Below are 15,949 nucleotides of genomic sequence, written 5' to 3' on the forward strand. Positions count from 1 at the left end.
CTCAGGGCTGGGGCAGAGGTTTGGGGTGCGGGGGGATGAGGGCTGGGACTGGGGATAAGGTGCTTGGGGTGTTGGAGGAGCTCAGGGCTAGGGTTGAGGGTGTGGTGGGGGGGCGAAAGCTCTAGCTGGGGGTGTGGGCTGTGGGGTGAGGCAGGACTGGGGATGAGTTTGGGGTGCAGGCAGGCTGCTCCGGGACAGAGGCCAGAGAGGAGGACTCCCCCCCCCCCCCATCCCTTTCCCTGCTGGCAGCAGCGAGCTCTCAGGGAGGAGCCCCCCTTTCCTGCCCCCCCCAGCAGCACACACACCCCCACCACTGTCACTGCATGTGGTCCTGGGGCCCCCTCTCAGGTCCAGGAATCTCCCTCACCTGCCCCGTGGTGGGTGCCGGGGGGTGCTGCGTGCGCCTCCTCCCCTGCTGTTGCCCCTGACTGTGGCTTCACTGAGGGTGAGGAATGGGGCTGCCTCCTTGCCCAGCATGGGGCAGGAGCAGTGACTGCGGGCGGAGGGGCACCTTGTGCTGATGGAAGGTCCTGCCGGAAAAGGGAAGGGTGTGAGGTGGAAGGGCAGGCTCAGAGTCCGTGTGCCCTGGCTGGGGGGCACTAGGACCCTGCGGCAGCAGTTGCTGCAGGGAGGCAGCATGGAAGAGGCAGAGGCAGGGATGCTCTGCTTGCGCGGGTGGCCGGGGGAGCCGCGGGGGGAGGTGGCAGGTGGGGTCGGGGGGACACCCAGCCCCAAATGTTGGTGGAGCTGGGCCCCTGGGCTCTGAATATAGCTGGTGCTAAAGCACCACGTGGAGATAAAACTCACTGCCCCTTGCATAAGGCCCTACTAAATTCATGGCCATGAAGAATGCGGACCATGTATAGGGTGCTACTTCTGGCTGGACAATGTGACATAATCTTTAATTGAATTGCTTTAATTCCTGGAGACTCGGCAACCCAAACTGCAATCTGATCTCCCTGTGAAATCTGGTTTTTGTGTATTTTTATCCTATGCTGTAAGATTTCATGGGGAGACCAGCATTTCTCAAACTGGGGGTCCCAAAGCAAAAGTGGGTTGTGTGTGCACGTGTGGGGGGCACTGTATTGACTGACACCTTTACTTCTGTGCTGCCTTTAAAGCTGGGCAGCTGAAGAGCACCGGATGCTGGCTGGGAGCCCAGCTCTGAAGGCAGCACTCCAGCCAGCAGTAGCACAGACATCAAGGTGGCAATGCCATACCGTGACACCCTTATTTCTGCAGCGCTGCTCGCGGGAGCACTACCTTCAGAGCTGGGCTCTCAGCCAGCAGCTGCAGAGCTTCCTGCATCCAGGAGAGGTTCTTGGAGGTGGGTCTGACTTGGCCCTGAGAGTTGTCCCTGCAGGGGAAGAGGAGGTCCCAAGCTTCACCAGTCCAGCCAGGACCAGCAGCTGGAGCCTGGCATATGGTAGGAGCCCTTTGCCAGGGCACCCCTAGCCCTGCCCCTCCCCGGCTTCAGGCGCTCAGGAGTTAAAGAGGCCTTGGGCTGGCTGTTTGTGTGTATGGGGTGGGGGCAACCATGGAACACACATCCCCAACCATGGTGTCCTGTGCAGTTGCACACCCATAAAGCCAGCCTGTGCAGTTGCACACCCATAAAGCCAGCCCTGCCCTCCCCAAAAAGTGAGGACCCCATGCCACCCTGCTCTCCTCCTGCCCAGTTCTGAAGGCAGCATCTGCAACAGTGCAGAAGTACAGGTGGCAATACTGTGACCTCCCTACAATAGCCTTGCAACCCCCCACCCCAAGACCCCCTTTTGGGTTGCGACCTCCAGTGTTACAACACTGTGACATTTCAGATTTAAGTATCTGAAACCATGAAATTTATTATTTTTAAAATCCTATGACTGTGAAACTGGCAAAAATTGACCATGAATTTGGTAGGGCCTTAGTTATACATTATTAAAGCTAAGATTTTGTCATGGTTACTTTTAGTAAAAGTCATGGCCAGGTCATGGGGAATAAACAAAAATTCACAGAATCCATGACTTGTCTGTGACTTTTGCTGCTGTGGCTCCATGGTTTCCCCTGCCACTGTGGTGGCTGAGAGCCATGGGGTTCCCCCTCCATCCACGGCAGCTGGGAGCTGCAGGGTGACCAGATTTCCCAAAGAGAAAACAGGACAACCCAGCCGTTTGCCCGAGGTGTCCCCTTCCCCGGTGCGAGGCTGTTGCCAGTTGCTGGAACCCTGTGGAGGGCCCCCTCAGGAGTCTGTTACCTGTCACTGGAAACTTACAGGGGGCCCCCTGTTGCTGGAACCCTCCCAGGGCCCGGTTGGCTGCCAGCTCCAAAGTCCTGCAGACCCTGGGGTTGAAGCAGAGAATGTCACAGTGGTCTCTGGAAGTCACGGATTTGGATTCCATGACTTCCATGACCTAGGTGACATAAACATAGCCTTATGTATTATGCCTTTTGCGGGGTTCCCTGGGGCTGGGGGTGCAGCTGGGCCGGGCTGTCTGTAGCTGGCAATAGGGGGCCCCTGCCAAGCTGTGAGTCTTGCACCGCTTTTTATTTTTCCACTAATTTTTAGACCCTTTCTGTGGGTGATTCTCTGCCCCCCTCCCCCTGCAGTTTTTGTCACTAGCACCTTGCATGTGCATCACCACCCCACACTTTTCGTTGGGAAGACCCAGATTTACGGGACTGTAGATAAGCTCAGACTCCGGCCTGAGGCTTTACCTGGCTTTCTAGACCCATGGTGGCATGAGTCTGCTCCTGAGTCAGTCGGTGCACAGCAGTGCGTGTGGAGTTTATTGAGAGGGATTGCACGTGTCACGGAGAGGGGGGCTGTGCTGGCACCACTGATTGCACTCTGACTTCAGGCATCTTCATCTCGGATGACCATTTATGGCAACTGAGTTACTCCAGGGAGGAATTTAGTCCATAAAAGACTGTTATGTTAGGCAGAGCCCCATTGAAGCTGATGGGCATAGCCACTGCCCATCATTCTTGAAAAATGTAAGAAATAATCAAGCTCCTTTTTGTAGCCAGTAGTAGCTGTAAGAGTCAGAGCCACCACCCAAAACACAGGCACATGGCAAGCCTTGAGTAGAAACTGAACCATGCAGCCCATGTGGTTTCCCTGGAGACCGATGTAGAAAATGGGGCATTGGGTGGTGGAGCTGTGTATGCGTGGAAGAAGCTGCAGAAACCAGAGAGAAGGAATAAAGAAGGCTCAGACACAACCAAAGAAACCTTGATAGCATGGCTCTGAAAAAAAAAGCTAAAAGAGAGAACTTTTGGGTAGAGCTTTTGGTTAGAGTGCTGAGTGGAAAGGAGCTTGGGACTGTGAGCAAAGAAACTGTCTCCTGTTGTTTAATTCCTTCTGTGTTCAGGGAAAAAAGATTTTGTACATTCTTTTAAAGTAAATAGGATTGTATAACCACCACCCTTCCCCCGCGGACTATCATCAGTTTCGCCTCCTAACGGAAGGACTCCTTTGGACTCTGAAAATTGGCTAATCGCTGATGTAAAAATGTGATAATATCTTACCCATGTTAATTAATAACAGAACTGGAGGGAATTTTTGGAACTACAGTTCTTTTTATAGACAATGGTGGTTTTTTAAACCAATTTTTTGTTCAGAATTGTTGATGTCAATATTTTGCATTACGTTTCATTTTTTCATTTACATTTTTGTAAAATTATTTTAAAATTGTTTTAACCATTAAAAACATAATGAAAAAAGTCCATTTTGAATTCTTAAAAAAAAAAGAACTTCAAAGTTTTTCTTGCAATCTTTTTCATTTTTCAGCTAGCTCTAGTTATTAATATCACTTTAGATTACTGAAGCTGGAATAACAGTAAAAGTCTAATTTACTTTTCCCCATGTAGTCAGGATTTCCCCCCCCCCCCCCCCGTTTTATTATGCTTTTGATTGTGAACTAGGACGCTGATCCTGCAGTTTACTCCATTAGCACATTGGGGCCAAATTCAGTGTTGAGGCTAAATGAGTAAGTGAGTCTAAACTGATGAAGTGCACACCTTCTGGGTCCTTCAGCATGTGTGTTATACTGATGTAGGCTTCCTTAAGCTCATTAACTGACGTGTAATTTACACTCGTCCCCTTTTAAATCACCTCTGATTTAGACCCACTGACTGAGGGAAACACAAAGTTTGTGTAAAGGAACTGTAAGGCCTGCACTGGAGAATGCACTGAATGCAGAGAGCCTCCTTGGCAGGTGCCAGCGATCCTTCAAGAGGTATAAGTAGTGAGTCAGAGGCAGGAGGAAGTATGGCCAAGGTTTTCCTACATGCCAATTGTTCCCCAGTGCCACAAAGATCATAAAGGTCATTGCAGCCAGGGTGCAAGTCCAATCTCTGGGGTTGAATCATTTCCTGGTAACCCCAAGATTGGGGTCCCCAGCTCTTCGTCTTTGCATCGGTGTCTGCATAGGTACAGGGATGAATTCCCCCTAATTTAGGTGAGGTCTACACTAAAAAGTACAGTAACTCCTCGCTTAACATTGTCATTATGTTCCTGAAAAATGCAACTTTAAGTGAAACAATGTTAAGCGAATCCAATTTCCCCATAAGAATTAATGTAAATGCGGGGAGGGGTTAGGTTCCAGGGAAATATTTGTCACCAGACAAAAGACTACACACACCCACACACAATATAAGTTTTAAACAATTTAATACTGGTACACAGTGATGATGATTGTGAAGCTTGGTTGAGGTGGTGAAGTCAGAGGGTGGGATATTTCCCAGGGGATGCCTTACTGCTAAATGATGAAAAGCTGCTAGCACTCAGCTGAGCCCTCAAGAGTTAACATGTTGTTAATGTAGCCTCACACTCTACAAGGCAGCATGGCAGACAGAGACACACACCATGTGTGAGAGCGAGAGATGCACATTGCCCCTTTAACTACGCTGCCCCAGTCTAAGTACACTGCCTTTTTAAGTAGATCAGCAAATTGAGACAGAAGCTGCTGTCAAGAAGCTCCCTCCATCCTGAGCCCTGTTGTGTTGCCCCCCACCCCCACTCTGTGGAAATGGTGTAAGCAGGCTGCAGAAGCAGGATGAAGGGGGACACCCTGACATTAGCCCCCCTCTTTCCCCTCCCCCCCCAGCAAGCAGGAGGCTCGGGGAAGAGCTCCAAGCAGTGATTTCTCCGGGAATTGAAATTGGGGGGGGGGTATCAGGGCCAATGAGGGGTGAGACTGTGAGGGTGAAGGTGGGCTGTATGGCACCATAGTAAAAACTGAAAAATGTTTCATGACCATTTTATTAGATTTAACTCATGTTTTAAAATCATCACACAAATTAAAGATAGCTACTCAAGTCTTTTATGAAGCACTACATCTACATCCTTCTTTATTTCTTGTTATAATTTTGCACAACTCTGTTAATGAACTTCTTGAATGCAATGTGTTCATCTTTGGTGGCTTCTTATGTGTCCAGTACCTCCATTCCTTCAATTGATATGCTCATTAGTTCATTCACATGATCAAGCAGAAGGCGATTTCTTTCAGAACACGAAATTCTATTCAATGAGGCAAAAGAATGCTCAACTGTAGCTGTTGTGATTGGGAGTAGCAAGAGATGAATTCCTCCTTCTTTCAGCCCAGGAAGCATAGCATAAAGATCGAGTCGAGCCACTAGTGATGATAAAAAAGAAGTTGAAGTCAAATCTTCATTCATTCATCATATGATATTCCACTCTGTGTTCAAATTCTCTATTCTGTCCTGAGCACATGGTAGCCCCATTGCTGGTAGTGCCTCACTCCACTCAGCTGTTGGTGTTTTATAGGACAGGCATCTGTAAAAGCTATATAGAGATTGAGTAGAATCTAGAAGTCGCTGTTGTAGATTTTTAAGAATCAAGTCTGTGTACTTTTTCAGTTGTCTTAAACACTTCTTGTCTTCTTCACTTAAGGATTCAATATAAATGCCTTCATTAGTCAACTTCTGGACTGAAGTCTTTGCTTCTTCCAGTACTTTTTCAATGGATAGCTCTCTGATTGATCCAAATGTAGCTTCTATTGCTGGACAAAGATCTACTACTGTTGTAGCAGATGCCTGGATGGCATTGTTTAATGACCCAAGTGGTTTCAACAGTAGACTTAGAGAGAGAGAGAATGGCAATAGTCTTCTCTGAACGTAGTAGCAGAAGTAATCCACCAGCCTCACTACTTAGATCCATCCCATCTTGGTAGATACTTTCCAAATCCAGTAATAATGGCTGGCGTAATTTTAAGACAACAGCCAAGGATCGCTCATGAGAAAGCCAGAGCGTTTTCCCAGGTTGGACTAATTTGAACTTCAGTCCCAGTGTATCTTCTATATTTTCCAAGATATTCAGTCTTTTTGGACTCTTGCTGAAAAAAGACATTAAATTTATAGCTTTTTTAATGTCTTTTGAAGATTCTGCAGCTCGTACTAGCCCTAGTTGGAGTAGATGGCCTCTGCAGTGTGTATAGGAGAGATTAGGGTTACACTTTTCTCTGAGCAAAGCTTGTACTCCACCATGTCTTCCAGAGAAGTTTGCAGCTCCATCAAATGCACAAGCAGCCATCTGTTTGGGGTCCAATTGACAAGCATTTAACTCTAAGATATGGGTTGTCACAGATGCAGCCGATGCGTCTTCTATAACTTGAATATCTAGAAATGCGTCTACTGGCCTACCACTGACAACAAGATAACGTACACAGTGACTTAATACTTGATGCCCATTTGCATCAGTGCATTCATCAGCCATGTATGCACATTTTTTGAATGTGGTGAGAGAGTTCTTCACTTTTTCAACTGTTGAGTCTTTCACTGTTGCACCGCATGCTTCTAGCCAGTCAGTTGACTTCCTTGCAGAAAGATAGTGAGCCTTTGCTGGTCTTGTTCAGAACCAGTGTTCAACTTCAGGATGAACAAGTGACAATGCACTTAACATTGGCCTCCAGTTTGTAGTGTGTGGTATCTCTTGTTTAAATAGAAAGTAGGATGCCACAGCCATGTTTGTTCGCATGAACTGTGTTGTGTCTCCAGCATTCTTAACGGCTTCATTAAGTACTTCTAAAATGGGCTTTGAAAGTGGGCTTATAAGGCTTTCTGCACATTGATGCACTCCAGAGGCCTGGTGTTTTGCAGCCTTTTCATGTAGTTTGTCAGCATTGGCTTTTCTGATTGGTTTGACAAACCAAGCTCCTCCACTTTTACCAATTATAGCATTGGGAAGCTTTCCTTCTTTGCAAGCTTTCTTGCAAGAGGTGCACCAATAGCCATCTTTTGTAACTTCAGTAAATGGGAACACTTTAACCGACAGACATTGGGAACTGCCTTTAGGTTTTGGAGACACTGTTTCTTCAGCAGGTAGCTGTATTTGTGCTTCGGGCTGGTCAGATGTAGATACACCACTTGACCCTTCAGATGACATGTTGATATATTCTTGATTCTTGATGTGTTCTCCGCCTTGGTTAGTTTTTGAGGCCTTTGAGTGGAAAAATTGTTCTATTGTTTTTTGTCTTTTCATTTTCACTTTGACCTGCAACATATAAAAGAGATATAAATAAAGTAAATGTTCTGGTAGGATAATGCAAATTTAAAATAAGGATAATGCAAGTTACACCAAAACACATAACAGGTCTAGATTTCTAAAAAAATATAATTTAAAAAAAATGTATTTAATTTAAATTACTTTTGAAAAGTAAGCCATCATGGGATAAGAGGGAAGTCCTCTCATGGATCAGTAACTGGTTAAAAGATGGGAAACAAAGGGTAGGAATAAATCATCAGTTTTCAGAATGGAGAGAGATAAATAGTGGTATCCCTGAGGGGTCTGTACTGGGACCATTACTGTTCAACATATTCATAAATGATCTGGAAAAATGGGTAAACAGTGAGGTGGCAAAATTTGCAGATGGTACAAAACTGTTCAAGATAGTTAAGTCCCAGGCAGACTGCGAAAAGTTACAAAGGGATCTCACAAAACTGGGTGACTAGGCAACAAAATGGCAGATGAAATTCAATGTTGATAAATGCAAAGTAATGCACATTGGAAAACATAATCCCAGCTATACATATACAATGATGGGGTCTAATTTAGCTGTTACCACTCAAGAAAGAGATCTTGGAGTCATTGTGGATAGTTTCCTGAAAACATCCACTCAGTGTGCAGCGGCAGTCAAAAAAGAGAACAGAATGTTGGGAATCATTAAGAAAGGGATAGATAATAAGAGAGAAAATATCATATTGCCTCTATATAAATCCATGGTACATGCACACCTTGAATACTGTGTGCAGATCTGGTCACCCCATCCCAAAAAAGCTATATTGGAATTGGAAAAGGTACAGAGATGGGCAACTAAAATGATTAGGGGTATGAAACAGGAGGAGAGATTAAAATGACTGGGAATTTTCAGCTTAAAAAAGAGACAACTAAGGGGGGATATGATAGAGGTCTATAAAATCTTGACTGGTGTGAAGAAAGTGAATAAGGAAATGTTATTTAATCCTTCACATAACACAAGAATGAGCAGTCACCCAATGAAATTAATAGGCAGCAGGTTTAAGAAAACTAGATACATTCTTGGAGAATAGGTCCCTCAGTGGCTATTAGCCAGGATGGGGAGGGATGCAACACCATGCTCTGAGTGTCCCTAGCCTGTTTGCCAGAAGCTGGAAATGGGCAACAGGGGATGGATCACTTGATGAATACCTGTTCAGATCATTCCCTCTGAAGCACCTGGCCTTGACCACTGTCAGAAGACAGGATACTGGGCTATATGGACCATTGGTCTGACCCAGTATGACCATTCTTATGTAAAAATTAATTATAATAATAAAAATGTTTAGTACAGAAACTCCCCAACATAATGACCTCTCAAGATAGCACGATATGAGATGATAACCTTGGCAAATAACGCATTTTAAAATCTTGGCCTACTAGGAAACATATTTATATAAGTTTCCATTCCCAGTCACAAATCTAGCATTCTGGAGCAAAGTCACTAAAATATAGTCCAACAAACAAATGTTTATTTAACGTGCCCCTCACTTTTCCCTCCACCACACCCCACTCACTGATGTTGTCCTTGGTCAGTGGAGACTCGGAGTTCAGAGGTGCTTTCACATGAGTTCAGCTCCCAGGTGGGGGGCAAGAAGGCACCTCGCTCGTACCTCCAGCTGCTCACTGTTCGCTCTGTCCACTGTTGTTCGTTGTGCCACCCTTCACTCCATCACTCTGTTGCCAATGGCCCTGCTCCATCACCTTCTGCTGCCATGTGCCACTGTGACCTCTGCGAGTTGGTCTCTTGAGCTCTCAGTGATTTCAGCTGAGATCTCAGTGGGGGAACCTTGCTGCTAGTGCAGGCTGGGCCATCTCTTCCACAGAAACACTGTCCCCGCACCAGGACTAAGCACTTAGACCTGATTATCAGTGATTTCAGCTGTAGTTGTCACTTAACAAAAGAAAAGACTATCTATGGACTCTAATCAGCTCTGTCTTTAAACAGTGGAGAGGGACAGGTCCCCATCCTCTCTCTTGATGCCCTCAATCAGCACAGGATAAGTACAGTTCTACTGCCCTTTACTCATACAATAAGAACAACAACATTTCATTCCCCCCCGCATTCAAGTGATTTGTAACCCAACCCCAGCCAAAATCTATCACTTGGGCAACACAGCTCTGTTTGCTGGATACCTAGGTAGACTAGGTGTGAATGTAAATACAATCTGGTCCTGAAGCCTTTCCCCCAGCCCCAGCTCATCATTAGCTGTCAGGGAGAGCTCATTTAGACTTTGCTTACAAATCATCATTTGAAATTATTAGGTTGGCCAACATCACCAAAATGAATGCACTGACACTGTCATAAAAAACAACAGCTCTATAAGGAAGCTAGTCTATGTTCATACTTTTCAAATCTATTATACTTTTTCAGATACACGTATTTTATCAGACACTGTATATACTTTTAAAGTTTGTATTAATGTTTCAATTTCAATTCAAATTTCCAAACAGTCACTAAATTGGCATGTAACTAGTTCACAAAACTTGGGGGGGGGGCACGGGTGTTGGGGAAATTCAGAGGAGGTGTAGGGAAATCACTGGCTCCAAGGCAGAGGGCAGGAGCAGCACATGGCAGTGGTGGGAGGGACTGCGGGCAATTGATAGCCTGCTGGGTGGCTGCCGCACAGGGAACTTAGGGGAGCGGAGAGCTGATGGGGGGGCTGCCCGTCCACTCTGGTTCCAAGCCCCCACCAGCTCGCTGCAACGGGCTGCTCTTCCTGCAAGCAGTGGACAAAGCAGGCGGCTGCCAAACGACGTTATAAAGGAGCATTGCACAACTTTAAATGAGCCTAGAATCATAGACTTTCAGGGTTGGAAGGGACCTCAGGAGGTCATCTAGTCCAAGCCCCTGCTCAAAGCAGGACCAATCCCCAACTAAATCAAAAAGCATGTTCTCTAATTGATCAGCAATGAAATAAAGTTAACTGGGATGACTTTAAGTGAGGAGTTACTGTAGTGTGAAAAATTCACACCCCTGTGCGACATAGTTAAGCCGACCTACCCCCGATGTAGACGGTGCTATGTTGATAGAAGAATTCTAGCTAGCTACTGCTAGTGCAGAGGTGGGCAAACTACAGCCTGCGGGCCACTTCCAGCCCATAAGACTGTCCTGCCCAGCCTTTGAGCTCCTGACCGAGGAAGCTAGCCCCTGTTCCCTCCCTTGCTGGCCCCCCTCCCCTGCAGCTACGCCACCGTGCAGGCAGTGCATCTGGCTTTGTCCAGGTGGCGGGGCTGTGAGCTCTTGTTGCTCTGAGTGGCATGGTAAGGGCGGGTGTTGGATAAGGGGCAGGGGGTCCCGGGGTACAGTCAGGGGACAGGGAACAGGAGGAGGTTGGATGGGGTGGAGGTTCTGGGGGGGGTCAAGGAACAGGGATCAGGGGGGGGGTTGGATAGGGCATGGGAGTCCCAGGGGGCCTGTCAGGGGGAAGGGGTGTGGCTAGGGGTCGGGGGGACAGTCAGGGGACAGGGAGCAGGAGGGGTTGATAGGTGTGGGAGTCCCGGGGGGCTTGTCAAGGGGCGGGGGTGTGGATAGGGGTCTGGGGACAGGGAGCAGGGAGCAGGGAGGTTGGATAGAGGGTGGGGTCCCAGGAGGGGGCGGTCAGGTGACAAGAAGCAGTGGGGGTTGGATGGGTCAGGAGTTCTCAGGGGGCAGGGGCAGGCTGTTTGGGGAGGCACAGCCTTCCCTACTCAGCCCTCCATACAGTTTTGCACGCTGATGTGGCCCTTGGGCCAAAAAGTTTGCCCACCCCTGTGCTAGCACCTCTCAGGGAAGTGGAGTAACTATAAGGATGGGAGAACCCTCCCACTGCTATAGCAAGTGTCTACCCAGAAGTGCTCCAGCGGTGTAGCTGCAGCTGTGCTGATGTAGTGGTTTAAGTGTAAACATAGACACAGCCTTAGTGCAACATTGAGGAGCCTAGAAAAAAGTACAAGATGCTGAGAGTCCCTTAGATGAGTGGCTCTCAATCTTTCCAGACTAATGTACCTTTTTCAGGCGTCTGATTTGTTGTGCAAATCCCCAAGTTACACCCCACTTAAAAACTACTTGCTTATAAAATCAGACATAAAAATACCAAAGTGTCACAGCACACTATTACTGAAAATTTTCTCACTTTCTCATTTTTACCATATAACTATAAAAATAAATAAATTGGCATATAAATATTGTACAGTAAAAGCTGTGTTATCCGGTCCTGTACCAACTGGAAAGCTCCATAAACCGGCATTTCTAATCTTCATAGAAAGTCTGGTTGGTGCGGGGCTGGCAGGCTCCCTACTTGACTCCGTGTGGCTCCCCGGAAGCAGCGACCTGTCCTGGCTGCTCCTAGGCCCCGCCCCGAACACTGGCTTCCCAGCTCCCATTGGTCAGGAACCGCAGCCAGTGGGAGCTACAGGGGAGGTGCCTGTGGTTGGAGGCAGCACGCAGAGTCGCCTAACTGTGCCTCCACCTAGGAGCAGGCAGGACAGGACAGAGCTGCCCCCCAGATCTGGCACCCTGCACCCTCTCCTGTGCCCCAACCCCTAGCCCTGCACCCCCTGCCACACCCAAACTCCCTTCCAGAGCCCACACCCGCATCCCATCCTGTGCCCCAGCCCTGTGCCCCCTCCTGCACCAAACTCCCTCCCTCTTAGTTAAGTGGCATTTTTCATTTACCAGCACCTCCCATTCCACCAACATGCTGGATAAAAAAGCTTTTACTGTACTTACTTTTCAGTGTATAGTATATAGAGCAGTGTAAACAAGTCATTGTTTGAAATTTTAGTTTGTACTGGCTTCACTAGTGTTTTTTATGTAACTTGTTGTAAAACTAGGCAAATATCTAGATGAACTGATATACCCCCTGGAAGACCTCTGTGTACCCCCAGGGGTACACGTACCTCTGGTTGAGAACACTACCTTAGACTTTCCTGGGAATTTGTCCCATTGTTTGTAAAAAATTGAGTTCTTCAATGGTTCATTGGCTATCTGCTGTAAACAGCTCCCATTGGAACTTCCCTAATCTGATGCTTGCTTGAGGAAGAGCAGCCAGCCTTAGACTGAAATGTTCCAAAGGAACATTGTTGTTTGGCAGGTAAGCGCTTGATGCAGTCTGAGCCCACAATGACTGGGCATTACTTTAGCAGGGCATTTGAGCTCCTTGATTTCAATTTGTGGCCCGTTGGACACAGGTTAAAAGATGTGTAATCAGTTATCACTTATCTGCATAAGCAGCAAAGTGTTTTCACAATGGGTAAATTGACATTCCTGAGCACTTTTCCTGAGAAATCAACCTTTAGCCCTAACAGAGACTGAGCTTAGTAACGAATTAGATGGAGCTGTGCTCTTTTATGCATCTTTACGATGCATAAAGCCACAATGAAAGGGTTTTTCATACAGTTTTTTCTAAGTGTTTTTTACCAGAGAAATCTCAGAAATATCAAATTTAATTGCACTGCAGGTCTCACTGGTGGTCTCCCAATATTTAGCACAAGCTTTTAAAAGGCCCTTCCCCAATCAATTGGTAAACTTTCCCTCTCTTGATTCTTGTGATGTCATAACAGCTAGCCAAAGACTCAAAAATAATAGCAAAAAAAATTTTAAGTACATCAGAAGCAGGAAGCCTGTGAAACAACTAGTGGGGCTACTGGACAATCGAGATGCTAAAGGAGCACTCAAGGACAATAAGGCCATTGCGGAGAAACTAAATGAATTCTTTGCATTGGTCTTCATGACTGAGGATGTGAGGGAGATTCCCAAACCTGAGCCATTCTTTTTAGGTGACAAATCTGAGGAACTGTCCCAGATTGAGGTGTCAATAGAGGAGGTTTTGGAACGAATTGATAAACTAAACAGTAATAAGTCACCAGGACCAGATGGTATTCACCCAAGAGTTCTGAAGGAACTCAAATGTGAAATTGCAGAACTACTAACTGTCATCTGTAACCTATCATTTAGATCGGCTTCTGTACCAGATGACTGGAGGTTAGCTAATGTGGCGCCAATTTTTTAAAAAGGGCACCAGAGGTGATCCTGGCAATTACAAGCCGGTAAGCCTGACTTCAGTACCCAGCAAACTGGTTTAAACTATAGTAAAGAAAAAAAGTGTCAGACACATAGATGACCATAAATTGTTGGGGAAGAGTCAACATGGCTTTTGTAAAGGGAAATTATGCCTCACCAATCTACTAGAATTCTTTGAGGGGGTCAACAAGCATGTGGACAAGGTGACCCAGTGGATACAGTGTACTTAGATTTTCAGAAAGTCTTTGACAAGATCCCTCATCAAAGGCTCTTAAGCAAAGTAAGCAGTCACGAGATAAGATGGAAGGTCCCCATATGGATTGGTAACTGGTTAAAAGATAGGAAACAAAGGGTAAGAATAAATGGTCAGTTTTCAGAATGGAGAGAGGTAAATAGTGGTGTCCCCCATGGGTCTGTACTGGGACCAGTCCTAGTGAACGCATTCATAAATGATCTGGTAAAAGGGATAAAGAGTGAGGTGGCAAAATTTGCAAATGATACAAAACTACTCAAGATAGTTAAGTCCCAGGCAGACTGCGAAGAGTTACAAAGGGATCTCTCAAACCTGTGTGACTGGGCAACAAAATGGTAGATGAAATTCAATGTTGATAAATGCAAAGTAATGCACATTGGAAAACATAATCCCAGCTATACATATAAAATGATGGGATCTAATTTAGCTGTTACCTCTCAAGAAAGAGATCTTGGTGTCATTGTGGATAGTTTCCTGAAAACATCCACTCAATGTGCAGCGGCAGTCAAAAAAGCGAACAGAATGTTGAGAATCATTAAGAAAGGGATAGATAATAAGACAGAAAATATCATATTGCCGCTATATAAATCCATGGTACGCCCACATCTTAAATACTGCATACAGATGTCATCGCCCCACCTCAAAAAAGATACATTGGAATTGGAAAAGATTCAGAAAAGGGCAACAAAAATTATTAGGGGTATGGAACAGCTGCCATATGAGGAGAGATTAATAAGACTGGGACTTTTCAGCTGGAAAAGAGACGACTAAGGGGGGATAACTTAGAGGTCTATAAAATCATGACTGACGTGGAGAAAGTAAATAAAAGACGGTTACTTACCTCTCGTAACTGTTGTTCTTCGAGAGGTGTTGTTCACGTCCATTACAATTAGGTGTGTGCATGTTGCGTGCACGAGCGTCGGAAACTTTTTCCCTTAGCAGCTCCTGTTGGGACGGCGGGGAGCCCCCTAGAGTGGCGCCCTTATGGCGGTGTATATAGTACCCTGCCGGCCCAACCCCCCCTTTGGTTCCTTCTTGCCGTTGACTCCAACAGAGGGGAAGGGGGTGAGTATTGTAATGGACGTGAACAACACATCTCAAAGAACAGCCGTTACGAGAGGTAAGTAACCGTCTTTTCTTCTTTGAGTGATTGTTCACGTCCATTCTAATTAGGTGACTTCCAAGCTTACCATCAGAGGTAGATAGGAGTCATGGAACAATTGATTGGAGGACAGCTCTGCCAACCGCCGTATCTTCTCTGGCCTGTTGGTTGACAACAACGTGTGCACTGATGACCAAGTATCTGCCTTACAGATCTCCTGGATGGGGACTTGTACCAGAAAGGCAGTCAAAGACGCTTGTGCTCTGGTCGAATGGGCCGTGATGGCTGGCACCTTGGCCAGCTCATAGCACGTGCAAATGCAGTCCGTGATCCAGGACAAAATGCGTTGCCTGGAAACTGGAAGGCCCCTCATTCTATTGGCTATGGCCACGAACAATTGGGTCCATTTGCAGAAAGGCCTTGTGCGCTCTATGTAGAATGCTAAGGCTCTTCGAACATCCAGCGTGTGAAGGCCACAGTGATGCGGGCTCATTTGGAGCTTTGGAAAGAACTCCGTCAGGCAAATGTCCTGTCCCATGTGGAATTGGGAGACCACCTTGGGGAGGAATTTAGGGTGCGGTCTGAGCTGTACCTTGTCCTTATGAAACACCATGTAAGGGGGTTCAGAGGTGAGAGCCCTCAGCTCAGACACCCTCCTTGCCAATGTAATGGCCACCAGGAACGTGACCTTCCATGAAAGGTAGAGGAGGGAACAAGTGGCCAGGGGCCCGAATGGTGGGCTCATGAGTTTGGAGAGGACCAGGTTCAGATTCCAAGTTGGGACTGGTGGACAAGAATACTGATACACCCTCTCTAGTCCTTTAAGGAAGCGCAACACCATGGGATTTGAGAACACTGAGAGCCCAGATTCCCCCAGATGGAAAGCTGAGATAGCCGCCAGGTGCACTCTGATGGACGAAAGAGACGGCCTTGTTGCTTGAGGTATAGGAGGTAGTCCAGAATAATCGGGATAGAAGTCTGAAGCGGTTGAAGATATTTGGGTTCACACCAGCAGGAAAACTTTGCCAGGTAAGTTGCCCTGGTGGAAGGTTTCCTACTACCAAGGAGAATCTG

This window comes from Lepidochelys kempii, chromosome 1 (assembly GCF_965140265.1).
Source record: "Lepidochelys kempii isolate rLepKem1 chromosome 1, rLepKem1.hap2, whole genome shotgun sequence".
In the NCBI taxonomy this organism is placed as follows: Eukaryota; Metazoa; Chordata; order Testudines; family Cheloniidae; genus Lepidochelys; species Lepidochelys kempii.